Source organism: Dermochelys coriacea, chromosome 7 (assembly GCF_009764565.3).
Source record: "Dermochelys coriacea isolate rDerCor1 chromosome 7, rDerCor1.pri.v4, whole genome shotgun sequence".
Taxonomy (NCBI): Eukaryota; Metazoa; Chordata; order Testudines; family Dermochelyidae; genus Dermochelys; species Dermochelys coriacea.
The window spans coordinates 80,202,353-80,220,918 of record NC_050074.1 but is presented as its reverse complement, the minus strand read 5'-3'; the positions used below and the strand labels follow the sequence as shown (position 1 = coordinate 80,220,918).

The following is an 18,566-nucleotide window of genomic DNA, read 5'->3' as shown; positions in this document are numbered from 1 at the left end:
CTGGGGATATCAGCTGGTGGCTCCTTCATAGGTCAGTGAGCACAGGCATGTACTTGGCGTGTTTACCCCATCCCGGATACCTGCCCCTTCTGCGGCGTGAGGGAGACTCTAGCACATGTTTACTTAGAGCATGCCAGATTGAAGACCCTATCCGTAGCCCCACAAAGTCACGGGACCTCCTGGTCAACCTCCTCCTGGCCCTGGCTAAATCAGTCATCTATAAAACCAGGTAGAGGAGGTTGGCCAATGGAGACTCCTGTGACTGTGGGGCCTGTTTCCAATCCTCTGTCTGTTCACGTATCCGGGCAGAGTTCCTCTGGGAAGCATCCCCTGGCTCCCTTGATGCCTTTGAGGAGCAGTGGGTGCTGTCTGGGGTTCTCTGCTCAGTGTCCCCGTCAGGCTCCCTTGTTTTAACCCTTTGACTGCATTCCTGTCCCTGTTATTTCATTGGTTGTCCCCTGGAATCATTTGGTTTCCAGGTCTTGTGGATCCTCTCCTTTGGCTGGGGGGGGGGGAATCCTAGAGCAGTGGGTGGGCTTCTGCCCGCCCACTTCCCGGAAACCAATAGGTACACTCCTACACCCCCACATCAGTCTTAGTCTCCTGCCTCTGAATAGGATTGTCATCTTCACTAAGTGCTGCCTGACTTCAGTCAAATTGGGAACAATGTGTTTTATCTGTAATCTTTAACTGGCCAGTCTCACTTACTTCTGCAAAAGCTGTAGGGAAATAGTGGCCATCTTAACTGCTGACAGCTTGTGGCTTCAATTGCATTGAAGGTAATGTAATATGAAGGCCATTTAGGGCAAAGACAAAAGTTCGCACAAATTTTGTGGACAACAGGATAGATGGTAAACCAACTGACTCAAAACATTTATCACAAGACTACTGATAATATTGAATAAGTTAACTGAATACTTACATATGGTTTGGTGTGAGAGTTTTGAGTGAAAGTTTCTGTGAGATCTTATTTATGTGACCCAGCACATCCATCCCTAATTGTAACATAGGGTAATCAATATAATCTGCAAGGTATAGAGTGGTAACTGCATTGCCTATAAGAATCTGTATAAAGTCTCTGGAGAGTTATGATAGTTTTCCATATTCCTTCCAGAAATTATATAAATGCTCTCAGCTGTGCTACAGCTTCTTAAATGAAGATCTAATACTACATTATGAAAACCTACAACTACATCTTTCTCACGGGGATATGTGGAAAGAGAAATCAAAATTAGAGATACAAATGACAACATAATTATAACTTTAAGACAATAAAATAAACAGCCTATAAGTCATTCTGTCACCAAAGTCATTTTGTCTCACATTTATTGAAACTCTGAGTACACAAATAAAAAACAGAAATGCAATAAATTGGCAGATGATAATATGGATCCTTTTATCAGACAGCCTCGTCTTTCTTGTAAAGCATCATGTGCAGACAATTTTATGTCCTAGAAATAAAGATGATTCTAGAGTTGGTAAATAGCGTGGCTAAAATGACTACTGTGACCACAACATATACAAAGAAAATCTGAGCAACAATATTCATGTGCCCTAGTATAGATAATATAATGCTGAGAGCAGTCAGTTACAGTTTACCTACATCTCTAATAAAGATGCCACCATAGAGAAAACCACCAACTACAGTACTACAGAGGGAAAGGAAAGTCATTCTCTTTCTTAATGAGTTTGTATTTACAAGCACAGAGTCCTTAGGTATTGGAGGGCAGGCAGAAGGTATCTCTCCTGGCTCTGACTCTCAAAAGCCTGTCGTGTCTCTCTCTCTCTCTCACCCCCCCACCTATGCCACTATCGTGTATGTTTTTAATTCTGCAATACTACATCATTCTTTCTGAGTTGTAACTAACTGAAGTACAAAAAAAAAAAAGGATTTTCAAGGTTCTAAAATGAAATCCCTTAAAATAAGGAAGTGGGATTCCCTTCTTATTAAACAGCCAGCAATGGTATCAGCTTCGGCTGGGTATAGTACTGAGCTGTCTCCACCATTGCCTGCAACAGGAACCAAATGCCTGATATGTTAGCATTTCTGACGTACCTCAAGCAAAAACCATTTCACATATTGTGTGCTGGATAATAACATGAGAGGATGCCATGTTTCTAAAATTAAACTGGCTTTTTATTAAGATAACTATTTGCAGAGATGCAGCAACTGCAGCTAATGTTCCAGCCAGAATCAACTTATACCTGCTGATAGGGGAGGGGGGACAATAGAAAGATGGGGGGAGTAGTGAGGCAGTGTGGCTCCCCGCCGCCCCAGAGAGAGACAAGCCCATCCGGAGGCCGCGGTGGGTGGAGCTAGGGAGTTCTGAGCCCACCCCTCAGGCGGCTGGAAGTATAAAGGCTGCCCTCAGAGCTCATTGGAGGGCCAGCTGCCAGGGAGGTCAGACACCTCCAGTCTAGCCTAGGACTAGGAAGCCCCGGCAGCCTAAGGTGCACGCCAGGACTGGCCCGACCTGCCCTGTGCCTACTACCCAGGGGAGTTGCCAGACCTGCCCTTGCCCGCTACCCAGAGGAGTTGCCAGACCTGCCCTGTGCCCACTACCCGGAGGAATCCATGGGGCTGGATCCCCCCAGAGAACACCACCATGTCTCGGGTACCACAAGAGGGGGAGTCAGGAAGTAGCCCGGGGGCAGCCGACCCTAGTCTGGTTTTAGCACTGCCACAGCCCATGTCAGTGTGTTGCGGCCAGGATCCCAACTGACACAGCAGAGGGTCTTCTACTGCTGCTAGGGTCCCGGGCTGGGACGCAGTGGTGTCCCCCCTGCCAGCCAACTCGTGGGTGGCAGTCTCCCCCTCTCCCAGACTGTTTGGAGGCCTGGGCTCACTATTGTTTGTACTGTCACTGCTCAGCCCTGCCTGAGGGCCTGAGCTCCTGACTCATTATTGGCCCGCCCTGACCTAGGGCCCTGGCATAACTGTACTTAATTTTCTGCCTCCACAAGAGCCGCCAGGGAAGACTTCTGTGGCCGAACGAATTCCCCAGTCCTCAGCTGTGTGTGGTGAGCTGGTGTGGCTCCTCACCACCCCAGAGAGGGTCGAGCCCCGGCTAGCCCCTTTACAGGGGGACATGACCACCTCATGTTTCACCTCTGGGAGGAACCTTCCAGCCCCACCTCCCTGGTCCAGGGCAGCCAATCCTGCCAGCTCCTGGGGGGTTGGGACCACAGTATTGGAAAGCACGTGCCTCTGGGTCAGGTTGGCTGGAGGCTCCAACACAGTTTGTTCCTGGAGCTCCCGTACCCTTGTGGACACCTCACAGGGGGAGAAGTGCAGGCATTACCCCAACTCTGGACAGTTCGAACACGGGGAACCTGCTCCTGGCACTTTCCCCAGTGACTCCCCGCCTGTGCCTGGCCCAGGGCTGCCATGCTTTTCCTGCTAGAGTTACCTGTGGGAGGGTGGCCTCTGTCCTCCTCCCACTGTCTCTCCTCACCCCTGAACATTTCCAGCTCACTCGGCCCCTCTCTCCAGCAGCTGGGCCCAGGCAGGGAGTGAAAGGAGTGGGATGGAGCTGCTTCTGCCTCTGTGCAGCGCCCATCTGGGGAGGCAGCAGTTGCCCACCCCCTCTGCTCCCTGCCCAGGCCTAGGCCCAGCTGTCAGGGACAGGGGATGAGTAAGCCAGAAACAGGCCGGGGGACGCGGGGAGGTGCAGGAGAAGGAGGACAAAGTTCTTCCCTCTCCTCCCCCCCCCTCCCGGCAAGCAGAGCAGAGCAAGCCCTGCAATCGCAGCTTACCACCCACAGAAATCTGGCATGTGACCCTGCATTCTCCCACACACACGTCACCTCTGGTTCCAGCCATGTGCCCACACAGTTGATTTTTTTTTTTTGTATCTCCTCCAAACTTTTCCCACCTGCAATCTGGGTTCCTCTTTCCAAGTTCTATACAGGTTGCTACAACCATCACTGAAGTCTTTCCACATGTGTAACTTTTGAAAACAAGGCTGTTCTTTTTGCTCATCCTCCTTTGATTATTTTCAATGGCTCCACTATGCTAAAGCTATTGACACAGTGTAATTCATGCCTAAAAGCTGTACAACTACTTTTGAACAAGCACATAAATATAAAGCTTTCAGACAGTCTGGATTCTCTAATTGGAAAAATACTTAAGGTGAATTTCAGAGGCAGCTAGTTTCTTTATGTTACCCTGAAGCAGTAGATAGTCTTCAAAAGATCACAGACTGCTGGTGACCTGCTAACTTTTCAGTTCTCAGAATAAAAAAAAGTCAAGAATGTCCATATTGTCCTTGACAGACAAGGACTAGCATTCATAGAATATCAGAGTTGGAAGGGACCTCAGGAGGTCATCTAGTTCAACCCCCTGCTCAAAGCAGGACCAATCCCCAATTTTGCCCCAGATCCCTAAATGGCCCCCCTCAAGAATTGAACTTACAAGCCTGGGTTTAGCAGACCTAATGCTCAAACCACTGAGCTATCCCTCCCCAGCCATGGTACTGAACAAGCTGAAAAATACACCTTTAAGTCTGGAAAGATGCACTGAAACTTTATTCAATAGCTTTGTTTGCAGACAAAATATAATCCTGACATTGCAAAATGGGTGAAAGAGAGAGAGTAGACACAAAGTCACAAGTTCAGTTATTCAAAATGAGATAATGGCAATCATATCTTTAAAAATCATGAAGGATATTTGAGAAATTTTCTGTAAAGTGATATACAGTTATGGCAGATGAAACTGACTTTAACAAAGAGCAAGTAACTTCATGCCTGCAATATGTGGACGTGAATGTTCACAAAGAGTTCTTTGGATTGAACAGTATAATCTGTGCATAAGCAAAGATAATCCTATCAAATTAGAGAGATATTGTTGCATCTAAATGTGAGGACTCAAGGACAATATTATGATGGTGCTGCTAATATGGCAGCTTAGTATCAGATGTAACAACTAGACTGCAACAGGAAGAACCAGAAGTTATATATACTAATTGTGGTGAGAATGCTTTGAATGTGGCTTGCGAGAACACTATTAAAAATAATATTCTAAAAGTGAATCTTGAATCTCTTTAAAAAATTTAAAAAGTTGCCCAAGATGCCAGATTTCAAGAAATAAAATATCGAGTGTTAAGTTTGTCACAAGGCATGAATGGCCTCTGTCCAACAAGACTGACTCTCTATATAGAAACATTGACTTCAGTTTCTGAGAACTACTGTTTGCAACCTCCCTAGTTGCAAAGGATGTAACAAAAAGATCCTAAAAATAAGAGCTCAAATTGTTGGCATAGCAGCTCAAATGGAAAAGTTTAACTTCCTCTTTCGTACTTAACTAGATAAAAAAAAATCTATAAATGTAGACAAGCTCTTCAAAACTCCGCGAGGGTCAGACTTTCAACAATAGGAGGCCAGTCTGTCATGAAACTTAATGACACTGAATTCAATTCAGTCCAACCAATCAGATGAAAGGTACAACTTATTCTGGGGGCAAATCATCAGAAAAAGCTGAAAGTTGGAGATAGAATGCCTGAGCTTCAGAGGAAGAGAACTTCTTAAGAGACATGCAAATAGAGACAGGTAAGTCCAGTTACCTAGGGTCAGCAAAGGAATTTTACAAGCACATGTACTTGGAAGAAACTGAGTTTACAATGTCTATTATTCAATAATAAAGTTTTGAACAGAAAGGTAACAAAATTATTCAAGATAAAAGAAAAGGAGTACTTGTGGCACCTTAGAGACTAACATAACTCCAAATATAATAAAAATACAAGATTAAGACATTTTTCAGGTGTATGGTTTCCATTTCAACCATGATCAATGGATTAGTCAGCTTCATTTGTTACAAGCCAGTTTACAGAAAGATAATTGAAGTCAGTTCAGAAATGTCCCGGTTTGCTAAGTCCAACTGAACATCAGCTGTTTTCTGAAGTGGTTTAAATTGGTAAAAATGATTTGGTAGTACTGGCAACTAACATCGTAAATTAGCATAATTTCAGTGCTCTATGTTGTATTAAAACATTGCTTCAATGTGCAATGTGACAATCAGGGTATATAATTCACCAAGTATATCAGGTTAAAACTGATGAATACACATGAGTGTTTGCATGCACAAAATTGTGCATAAATGTTGTTTGCATAATCAATTAACTGAGTGTGCAAAATTGTTTATACAAAATTACAGGCCACATTTTTCTTTCATGTGGCCCTATATGCTTATTGGACTGTCATGATTCTGTTATTTGCAGAGCTGCTGAATGTTTGGAAATTTGAGAGAGACAAAATTACCCTTTCAAACTGTTTTGCAAATGATGGTAAACATAGCTATTAAAGTGTATGTCCCAACTTTTTTTCTAGAAAAGATCATCAATTTCAAGTTGAATTTTGCAGCTCTGGGTATGCTTTCTTTCCCAAAATATTGGGGAGAGAATGTTGTACACTCCTGGGGATGGGAAAGGAAGAGGGATGTATCTTAAGTTAGTGTACCTTTGGGACTTGGGTCAGGGACATGCACTACACACAAAGAAAGTTTAAATGAAAAGAGGATGCTGGGAAATTGATATATTTACTAGTGTCAGATCTGAAAAAACAAAAGTAGGTTTGCAGAATAAGTACAGATTAAGGTTAAAATATTATATTGACATTTAAAGATATGAGAGCATCTGTAAATTCACCTGCATCATTAAATCACCTTCTGTTGAAGCTTTGCCACAAATGTGAGTTTGATAGTTGGTGCTCATAAGCAGAAAGGTTTCCTTGCTGTTATTTGGTCCATGCCATTTTCTTCATTCAGCACAAAATCTACCAGAAGCAGAAAAAGACTAGCCAGTCTTCAGTCACACATTGCCTGTTAATCAGATTAGGTTTAAGATCCTGCTTAAAATCTTCCTTTGCAGATAAGACAATTTTCCTGAATCACAAGACTAAAAGTTATCAGAAGCTACTTAAAAACCTCTAAAGACTCCTACACTTGAATGTGTGGTTTTTGGTATGATCCTCTCTATTTGCCAAGTTCTAGATAGGTTATATTATAAAAATCAAATCTTCTGGGATAAAAGCATTTCAACACACATTCTGTGGCCTTCAAAAGCTTCTCTCCTGGGCAAATGTTATTTGACTATTCCAATAAAGTGGTAATACAAAATTTATATTAAGAAAAAACAGGTGTATATAGACTGGAATTATCACACTATCCCCTATGTGATGAAAAATACAGCCTGAATTATTGGATAATCTCCCCTTTTACTTACTTGCTCCTTTAGCCATGAGACCAGTTAAAGTTAAATTATCTTATTTCCTATACTCTGTCTCCAATTCAGCTGAATGAAAATAATGGTACTTATGCAGTATTTTGGAGCTCATAAAAACTTAAAATATTTATGGCACAGAATATATTTCATAGCACACTTGACTAGATATTATAGAATAGTCTTAACTATTAAGAAGAAGAGGGTTAGGATGGCTATCAGAGAAGATTTATTTAAAAGATTCTTTGTCAGTTTGTGAAACAGGCTTCTAAATGAGATAGCTGGGATTGGTAAGGCAGAGAAATTAAACACTACTGTGGCCAATTTGGGCACATTTCTGCCACTGTAACTCAGTGCCTTACTATGTAAGTCCAACTGAAGTCCATGAGCCTCCACAACATAAGGATGGCAGAAGTGGGCCTTTAGCAAGAAATAACAAGCTGTATTGTAATACTTGCTTATAGAAATCACAATGATTTACTGGAACACTGCAAGTATCAACCTCAGCACCACTGGCAAAACTTAGCTTCCTACTAACCTGTTCTCCCCACCCCACATCAGATAGCATTTCTACAGTATCCTTTATAAAACTCAGACCACAATACAATTAAACAATGACAAACAATGGAAAGGTTGCTGGTGCGATCAGGCCATAGCCTTTCATGCTGATCAATACTGTCTCATTGTTTCCTTTTTCTTCCCCATCTGTCTGATTTCATCTGTTGTCACTCATCTATAGCTTCTGTCATCGACATGGCAACCACCTCTCAGTCAGGTAGATTAACTATGCCAATGGAAGAGCTCTTCAGTTGGCATAGAACATCCTCATTAAAGAGCTGCAGCTGTGTCGATGCAACATTTTAAGTATAACTTGCCCTAAGATTGTAAACTCTTTGGGGCAGGGACTGTTTCTTTTGTTCTGTGTCTGTACAGTGTCTAGCAAAATGGGGTCCTAGTCCATGACTGAGACTCGTAAACACTAAAATAATACAAATAAACAGAACTACTACTAGTAGTAGTTAATAATTAAGGACAGTTTTGAGACTTAACATCTCAGGTATCCTGCACTGGGCAAAACTGGTCAAAATATCAGGAAAAATTTGCAGGAGATGTTACTGAAATTTGAATCTTTTTTAATCTTCTAATAGGTTCTAACAATGGATCATCTCTCTCTGTCACTTTCAAATGTAATCCAGATGAGCAGAGAGTGAGAATTATTACAATGTGATGCCTATTTGGTGGTCAATCTTTAATGAGTCTCCAGTTCCCAGTGGCGAAGTGTCCACATCAAAAAATCCATCACTGCCATTGGCATTACTTTGTACTCTTGCTGACAATCTAAATATGGGGACTGAACTGCCATTTCTCTTTCTTAAAGTTGGGCCCACTATTGTTTAGGAACAATGGCACCACAATGTTGGTTAGATTGAACTAATGCTGTTATCGTTCTATAGACAGATTGAAGACAGAGTTGGAGACTTCTACCTGACACATTTCACAAGCACTAAAATGGGAAGAAAAAAAAATCCTGCAGTTCTGCTAGGTCTCCCTGAACAGGCACAAGTATAATCTCTGAATACGAAGTCTACCTATTTTTCAGTCAATTATATTAATTACTAGAAGAATAAATCAAATCCCCAGATCTGAACACCCTGAACTGCAGATGCAGAGCTGAACTTTGAGCCAGTTTCTAACTGCTGAGGTTAAGTCACTCATAAAAAGCAACTCCCTTGCATGAAAGTTAGTCTTGTACCCAATAATCAAAAACCTCAATGAAACAAAAACATACTATTCCTTGACAATTACGATACCATTCAGTGTGAGCAAGAGTATCAATCTGACCTTTAATGAACACTGAATATGTAAAATGTATTCCTTATACAATAATCAGTATTCAGACACTGAACAAAATTTAGCTCTCTAAATTCCTTGTATTCATTATCCAAATGAACAACTGGTGATCTCATATTCAAAATCTATATTCAGTCAACTCTGAATTTACAGTTTCAATAGCATTGTTAGCAGCCATTCTCTGAGCTACTTGAATGGAAGAGAGGCTCAAAAGTGGTGCGACTGATCCTTCAAAACGCGCAAAATGAATGAAACTCAATCTGCCGGCTTTTGAGGAGAGTTTAGATAGACAATGGTTGGCAGGAGTCATCTTCTGATGACTGGCTTACAGTAGTGCTCCATAAAAAGGGTTTACTTATCATTAATTTTTCAAAGGGATGACATTGTATTTTGTGCAAAATAAGGTCCATACATAATTATAAAATTCTGAAGGGCATGGGGAACATGGGGAGAACTGCTCCTGACTCAATTCTATAAAATTGTAATCATTTTGGTTTTCTCTTTAGCAAAAATCTGTATGCAAGTTCTCACAAAGTAACAGAAGTTCATACTCTGTAGTGGATTGGAGAGACATCTTGAGATTTATAGTTAATACCAGAGTTCAAATAAGCTGGATAACATTATCCATGATGGGAAGCAATTGCTTTGCTACTACTAACATATGCTCGGGCTCCTTCTGTTTAGTCATTTTAAAAGATCTTTTGTAAAGAGACTTCATGCACTGAAGAGACAAATCATCATAACTTTAAAACACCCTGTACATTTTCATGACAACTGAGTATTAACACTGGCTAAAACCAGCCTAGGAAGTGGCAACTGCAAACCTCTCTGAATAGTTGGACCAATGTATCTCAGTCTGCACTAGTAACAAAGCTTAAAACCAGTTCTGCAGAATTCAGGATTGAGCATACGTATTTGTGTCAGAGTATGGTGTTTTTGCCAATAGGCGAAGGACACCAACTTAATTTCTACTTGTGATTTAAGTAGGAAAGTGATCTTTGTTCTTTTTTTATTTAAGGCTCCTGTTGTTACTTTTTAGTGGTGTAATTATTTTCCAGGAAGCATTAAACTATCTGCCAACTAAACAAATCCATCAACACCTTTAAATGTTTGTTGATACACCCACGGCATGATTCAGGTTTTATTTCCTGTTTGTTGGAACAACAAACTAAGTCACAATGACTTGAGTCCAATCTGAGTGACTCATTTTGAAAAAAGCTTGTTATTTTATTAAATAACATTAATATAGCAATTTCAATATTGCTGCTAGTGGAATGGGGATTTATAGTCCCTGAATAATCAGAATAATCTAAATGTAGTGCTTTATAAACAGAAAAATTCAGATGCAGGCTTCCTATATGGAGACTTTGAGTGTGAACTTTAAATAGTAGGATGAGACAGAATTCACTAACCTAGGGAAACCTAGTTCATCCGCAAGTGCTAACTTTTCTAACAACCAGTTCATTAGCAATGCAATTCCAAAGCCCACTGATGGCAATAGGAGCCTCTCAATTGACTTCAGGGAGCTATGGATCAGGCCCAAGTTGATTTAAAAGATTTACAATCCCAAGTCTCTTCAGGCAAAATGAGTATCAAACCTTAAGATTCTGCAAGACTCCCCATTGACCGAATTTGTATCCCACAGAAGTCAATGGTAAAAATACATTGATTTCAAAGGGAGTAGCGTTACAAACATTGAGTTTTGTTGAAAATCCTTACTCCACATGTACTACCCTTGAAGTTCTAAATGATGAATTGCAAGTTCTCCACTTTCTAGGCAGAACACATCTGAACTTAAACCCAATAATATTAATAAAAGATTCCATTTAATCATTTAATCAGTCATATCCCCAGAAGGGAAGTCTCCAAAGCAAACTAAAGTTGTTACCAGGATTACTAGCATATAAGCAAGGTTTTCACTACAAAAGAAGTCAGGCTAGGTTTTCCCTTCCCATAAAAGTGACATGGGAAGAAGAGGGGGCCAGAAAAGGCTATCCTTACCGAGTAGCCTATTTTTGGGAGAAGATTCTGGGGGTACCTTGAGGGAAAAGGGCATGTTGCATCCAAAGCCTGTAGTGCTTGGAGATACACTGGGTGGGAAGAGGAACAATAGAGACAGAGGCATCTGCTTGCAACACTGACCCTCCTTGTCAGCACAGTTCCTTCAGTGAAGCCACTGACTGAATCCCACAGTATCCGCACCAAAGTAGCCACAAAACAGTCAGGTAAAAGTTAGTGTTTCAAAGCAACATTAATTACTGATACGATTTGCACTTAGAAAGCTGTGGGCTTAAGCAGGGGATGCTGTCAGGGAGTTTACAGTGTCCTACTCACAAGTTCCTGTGGCTCTCCAGCAGAAGAGCTTCTGCAGGAATCTTAAGTCTCAGAGGAGCTGAGAGTGGGAAGAAACCTGTGAAGGTGGCAAAAGCAAAGAAGGACAGCAAGAGACTTTATGAACACTCTTAATGAGGTTCTATCACAAAAAATACCAGGGACTGATTATACTGATCTACTCTAACTCATCTGACCCACAATCTCAGTTAACAGACATCTAGAGCGTCTTTTTCTGGATTGAGAAATACCTTTTTTTCACCCAAAGGTTCCTCAACTTTTATATCATTTCTTAGTTCAGTAGCTTGAATCCATTTTTCCTCTCACATGCAAACAGACCAAAGTGACCCAGACAAAATGGCATTATGAATTTGTTTTGTTTTATGTTATCTGAATTAGCTGTGGAAGAAGAGTGCAAACCATAACTGCCAATCTTGAGTGTGCTATGTGGAGCAAAGATAAGAGAATGTGACTAATGCTAGTTTGCTCTGACAATAAAGCAAGAGCTGAACATCTGTTTTATCAACTCCGAACAAGTTGGGAATTTCTCAGGGTTTTGTTTTTGTTTTTTTTAAAACCAACTGTCTGTCAAAACCAAAACTATTTGCAAAAACATATTGATTTTGATGAAACTTTCATCAGTAAAGTTTTAGGTCTGATACAGAATTTCTGGTCAAAGACGTCCCTGCTCCCAAATAGCCAATTGCCCAGTGGAATCAGGCAGAGAACGGACTTGAACCTGGGTGTCCGACATTCTAGATGAGTCCCCAAACACCAGGCTATTATGGGATGGACCTCTTGTGAACAATTTGAAAGGTCTAGTTTCTGTTCTGCATCAGAATGAGAAATATTTAGCAACCTCAAAGTCGTTCAGAAAAACTGAATTTTTCCCCCCCAGCCAGCCCTACTCATTAGCACATTGACCATTCACTCCCAATATTTGATGTAGAATTTAAGCAATGTTGCCGAATGCAAAAAAGATTAGACTTTAACATGACATTTGCAGGTCACAAACCTAAACAAATTGCAATGAAAATACATGTGCATAAAAGTGATAAGTAAACTTGAAACATTGAAAATTGTTAGAATTTTATCAGTATGTTACTTGTATAAGCATAATTTACTAATATGTGAATGCAAATAATTATCTTCAATTGATGGCTATAAGGTTAGGCATTGTGGCTTTTTTGATAACATACGGCTCACAATATGTCAATCTATTTGTTGGTTACAGATTATATGAACAACTGTGCATCTCATGGAAAAAATGATGTGAAGGAACATTCATTCCCTAACAAATTGATGTAAGTTGACTTCCTGATGTTCCTATCCATTTTTTAGTTTTAAAAATACTTGTTTATTACTAAAAAATATAGATTGACTAACTGCAGAGATTTTATCTAGATTTCAAACACACATTAGGGATGTTTAAATCTGGGGTTTATCTTCAACACCATCTCTGCTAAAAATGCAAGTAACCTCTCAAAGTATAGGATGGTGAGGATGACCAACAACCACAATATTTAACTTTAATGCCTATTGATACATTGGTGATAATCTGATACTTGTACTTTTTCAGCCACGAGTCAAGTCTAAGATTTTTTCACAGTGAGAAATTGTACAAGGATCTCCTGGAACAACAGCAATTGTGGGAATTTGGAATATCTGCAGGGATTTACTGCCCCAACCCCAAAGACTTTGGAGATTTCAAAAAACAAAACAACCAAACTCACCATCTTCCCTCTACATCCCTGTATGCTTGGTACTACTCATATCTGGTATCAAATTGCAAACTTCCCTATTAATTAGAGGATATGTGATGGTTATCCCACCTGTGAAACATCAGGAAAGGTAAGAAGGTACTTGGTGCTCTCTCCAATATCCCTGGTGATCTGCATGTTGGAAAATAGCCTAGAGAAAACTCCTCAGTATTGACAGCCACAGGTATCAAGAAGAGTGAGAGAAAAGAGTGGACCTAGGGAGAGAAGAAATTGTGTTACCTAGAAAACCATCTGCTCGAGTCTCTAATCACCCTCTCATGCAGTGGCATAGGTGGTCTCTTTACTACACCGTGGAATAGTTTTATATATAAACATACAGTCAGAAGGAATTAAAAAGGGTAAGTGTCTTCTTAGCCCATTCCCACCTTGGGTCCTCCTCCTGTGCTTTTGCCAGGAGAAACCAGCTTCCATATTCTTAGTGCCTGTAATATTTCACTACCTGTGACCTGCCTTTAACTTCTTTGCTAAGACTTCCAGTGAGATTGGCAATAATGATGTGGACAGCCATCTAGTCATGGGTTACTGGCAGTGGTGAAATGGATACGTGTCTAGCGATGGATAAAACTTTAGAAGGATCAGTGATTGTGCTGTATTCAGGAAAGGAACTGAAATCTTGTTTACTTATCCAAACTATCCATAACTACTTCCTTTTTGTTTCCTTCCCTTTGTTATCAGGATACCTGACCTTTCTGCCAGCAGCACCAGGAATTTTCAGGAGTAGGCTCTGAGTCGTTCTTGATAGCTGGGGCTTGGGGGAAGGAAATCAGGTAAAGGAAGGGGAAAACTTGTACCATTTACTCAGTCCCTCACTAGTAACTGTAATGAAACTACCAGCAGTGGATGAGGCTGCCAGGCTCTACCTTCAACAGGCTCCAGAGATGCTCCTCTCTTGCACCTCCATCTGCAACCATTTTGGGATGTCACTGCTACAACATATATATACAGATTTTTCTCTGACCTGTAGAAAAGCTAACGCAACAAGGTATTCCCATTGGTAAGATTTTCTACCACCTATGAAGGCTATACTGTCACAGGCCCAGAAAGGCAGTATCAGTTGGGGGCAGAGACCTCATTCCTCAAATTTCTTGAGCCCAATAATATGACCCTCTCTCTAAGGCCTCATGAAGGAGAACTAACTATCCAGCCACCCCTGTCCAACAGGACAGGTAAAGTTACAAGCTTTTTGAGACCTTCTTTCCCAGGCAGCCTCAAAGCCAGTAACTGTGAGAATGCTGGGTCTAGCAAAGTTGAGATGTTTTTGAAGGTATTGTGAGATACTGTCAGTTCCAAGCGGGATCCTTAGTCTATCTTTCAGGGAGCTGGGCTGGATAATACTAATAGTAACAACACTGAGCTTTTGTCCCTAGATTTCAAAGCATTTTACAGAGGAGGGGCTCATTATCCCCAGAACAACCTAAACAATCAGTGATAAGATTTTCTGTACCTCTAGTTAAAAAACTCTTTGTAGTCCTTTTCACAGAGCCAGCTCTATTTAGTTAGGTGGGCAGCTCCAACCTCAGCTAGATCTTCCACTTTCCTGTTACATATTCCTCTTACTTTCTCTCCACCTCACACCAAAGAGCATGTTGCTCCTTCATTGTGCACAACTGGCACAAACTGCAGCTCTCCCTCTAGGCTGGTTGGCACATTGTTGTGGCTATATGTGCCACAGCTGGACAGTCACTTCTATGCCTGTACCCTCTCCAGAACAGCACCAAGAAATTAGCATATACCACGCTTGTTGTTTTGTGGACCTATTGATCAACATGACTCTTAGACTGGGGGAGGCCTGGGCAGCATTTCCACTGAGCCAGCCTGCCACAGCCTCATGGATCTTAAAAGGTCAGTTCAGCAGGACAGGGAGAAGTGTTTTCAGTCTCACTTGCAATAATGACAGGTTTCAGAGTAGCAGCCGTGTTAGTCTGTATTCGCAAAAAGAAAAGGAGTACTTGTAGCACCTTAGAGACTAACAAATTTATTAGAGCATAAGCTTTCGTGAGCTACAGCTCACTTTATCGGATGCATTTGGTGGAAAATACCACTTCCGATGAAGTGAGCTGTAGCTCACGAAAGCTTATGCTCTAATAAATTTGTTAGTCTCTAAGGTGCCACAAGTACTCCTTTTCTACTTGCAATAATGTGTGTGTACATATGTGAGAATGAATCTCCTAAGATTACTGTAATACAGAAGCGTCTATTCTGTACCTATCTTTTTTAGCTAATTTCCTTTTATTTCTAGAAATATATTTTAGACAATTAGAATGAGCTGAAAAATACATATGCATGATACAATTATGAAATCTAGAGGAGAGCCTCAGATCATTAGAGAAGTTTTGTTTTTATACATTCTAATCTTTTAAATTCAGCTGTTAACTGTAACTGACTCACTAGTCCAGAGTTTGGTCATACCCTCTGAAATGAACATTATAAACAAAGAAATTAAGAACATGCAAAGCGATCTCTGCCCTGGAGTGTTGTGTTTAGACTATCACTCAAACCCACTACAATGTCAATTTCTCTTTCCTTTAAAATGGAAAAGGCTTAACAAGCCAACAATTAACGACTTTGCTTTCTCAATTATTAGACGTTCTCCTTCATCTTGGTGGCAATTTGTTGCTACCATCCTGAATAATAATAAAAGAAAAGAGATCTTTCTATTCTGTTATTGCTATAGTTATATACTAGAAGTTCCAAACCTCTAAATTACAGTAAAGAAGAGGATTCATGTCTCTCTGTAGAAATCCTATATGAGGATATACTAAACAGAATTTGAAAGTGAAGATGAAGAAAAAACAATTTAATTAGATTTTTGCAAAATCAATTAGGCTATATGTATTTCTTCAAAATTCCGTCATTCACAAATATTAAAAATAGCTTGCAGTATTTGACTGTAGAACAAGCATCTTCATAAATCAAAGCTAGCATTAGTGTAACTTTACTTGTGTTTAAATACTCCAAATCTGAGCAAACCATGTCCCTCTCAGTTTGAACCCAGAAAGAGTAGAGCCCAACCACAGGGAGAGAGTCATTTGGATCATCTTACTGTTTGATTTTTGATTTGTAGTAGGTTTTGCCACAACATAGTGGATCGTTTTAGTTAAGTTAGCTTATGTTAAACCTTTAACAAGTGGTGTAAAATCCCTCAGGTCTTACATAGATATGCATTGAGATCTGCAGACACCATATGCCGACTTCATTTCAATACACTAATGACTCAAGCAAAGACTAAAAGATCAGGAAATCAATGCATTATTTTTGATTACTTAACTACAAAGGAAAATATTTTCTGTATAACCTACAGATTCTTCTGTAGTATGTGCCTGATACAAGCTGTCATGTTTCAGAGCATCTGGATATTGGATTTATAACTTAGTATTAGATTCTGACCTTTTATGTAATTTATGTATGATAGCTTATTTCTAGTGGGTTTGGAACATGTTGCATAGAAATATTTGCCTAGTAAACATGATTTGAAATGTATTACCAAAAGTACATTGGATTCAATATCAAAGAACAATAGTCTATCTGGAAAGTGTTTGTTAGCAAAGGAAGATTATGACTAGTGGTCATGAATGCAGGACTGGAAGACAAAGAGGAGAGTGCTCAATGTCCAAAACTGATGGAGGCTGGGACAATGGATAAAGCAGTTCCAAGTTATGGAAGAAGATGTAATAGAAACATAAGAATTGACATACTGGGTCAGACCAATGGTCCGTCAAGCCTAGTATCTTGTCTCTGACAGTGGCTGATGCCAGATGCTTCAGAGTGAATGCAGAGAATAGTAGTTTTGAGTGATCCACCCCCAGTTGTCCAGTCCCAGCTTCTAGCAGTTGGAGGTTTAGGGACAGCTGGAGCATGGGGTTGTATCTCTGACCACCTTAGGTAATAGGCATTGATGGATCTATCCTCCATTAACTTATCTAGTTCTTTTTGGAACCCAGTTATACTTTTGGCCTTTGCAGAATTCCATGGCAACAAGTTCCTCAGATTGACTGTGTTGTGTGAAGTAGTACTTCCTTTTGTTTGTTCTAGACCTGATGCCTATTTTCATTGGGTGACCCCTGGTTCTTGTGTTATATGAAGGGGTAACTAAGACTTCCCTATTCACCTTCTCCATACCATTCATGATTGTAAAGACCTCAAACATATCCTCCCTTAATTGTCTCTTTTCCAAGCTGAACGAGTCTTTTTAATCTCATTTGGAAGCTGTTCCATATTCCTAATCATTGTTTGCTGCCCTTCTCTGTACCTTTTCCAATTCTAATATATCTTTTTTTCAGATGTGGCAACCAGAGCTGCACACAGTAGTCAACATGTGGGCATACAATAGATATGATATTTTTTGTTTTTGTTATTACTCCTTTTCTAATGGTTCCCAACATTGCTGTCTTTTTTTGACTGCTTGTGCACATTGAGAGGATGTTTTCAGAGAACTATCCACAATGACTCCAAGTTCTTTCTTCAATAGTAACAACTAATTTAGCCCTCATCATTGTATATGTATAGTTGGGATTATTTTTTTGCTTGTGTATTACTTTGCACTTATCAACCCTGAATTTCATCTGCCATTTTGTTGCCCAGCCACTGAGATTAGTGAGATTCCTTTGTAACTCTTCTCAGTTGGGTTTGGATTTAACTACCTTGAGTAATTTTGTATCGTCTGGACATTTTGCCTTCTCACTATTCACTTCCTTTACAGATCATTAATAAATATGTGAAATAGCATAGGTTCCAGTACAGATCCTTGGGGGACCCGCTATTCACCTCTCTTCATTGTGAAAACTGAAGATATATTCCTACCCTTTGTTTCCTATCTTTTAAGCAGTTACTGATCTGTGTGAGAACCTTCCGCCATATCACATGACTGCTTAGTTTGCTTAAGAGACTTAGGTGAAGGACTTTGTCAAAGGCTTTCTGAAAGTCCAAGTACTCTATATCCACTGGATCACCCTTATCCACATGCTGGTTGACACCCTCAAAGAATTCTGATAGATGAGTGAGGTGTGATTTCCCTTTACAAAAGCTGTGTTTCTTCCAACATATCATGTTTATTGTACTGTCTGATAATTTTGCTCTTTACTATAGTTTCAACCAATCTGAATGGTATTGAAGTTGGGCTTATCTGCCTGTAATTGCCAGCATCTCCTCTAGAACCTTTTTTAAAAATAGGCATTACATTAGCTACCATTTAGTCATCTGGTACAGAGGCTGATTTAGTAGTTCTGCAACTTCATATTTGAGTGCCTTCAGAACTCTTGGATGAATACTATCTGGTCCTGATGATTACTGTTTAATTGATCAATTTGTTCCAAAACCTTCTCTAGTGCCTCTTCAACCTGGGATAGTTTCTCAGATTTGTCACCTAAAAATAATGTCTTGGGTGTGGAGA

General features: G+C 40.3%; 1 long non-coding RNA gene across 1 annotated transcript in view; it reads right to left on the bottom strand.

Annotated features, from left to right (window-relative positions):
- Positions 1–1,291: 1,291 nt before the first annotated feature.
- The window catches only part of LOC122460901, a 56,293-nt gene continuing 39,018 nt past the window's right edge, over positions 1,292–18,566 (bottom strand). The window contains exons 2-3 of the long non-coding RNA XR_006282512.1: positions 6,659–6,814; positions 1,292–1,451 (exon numbers count right to left, since the gene is read on the bottom strand). This is a non-coding gene — a long non-coding RNA (uncharacterized LOC122460901). The remainder of the gene's footprint in view (positions 1,452–6,658; positions 6,815–18,566) is intronic.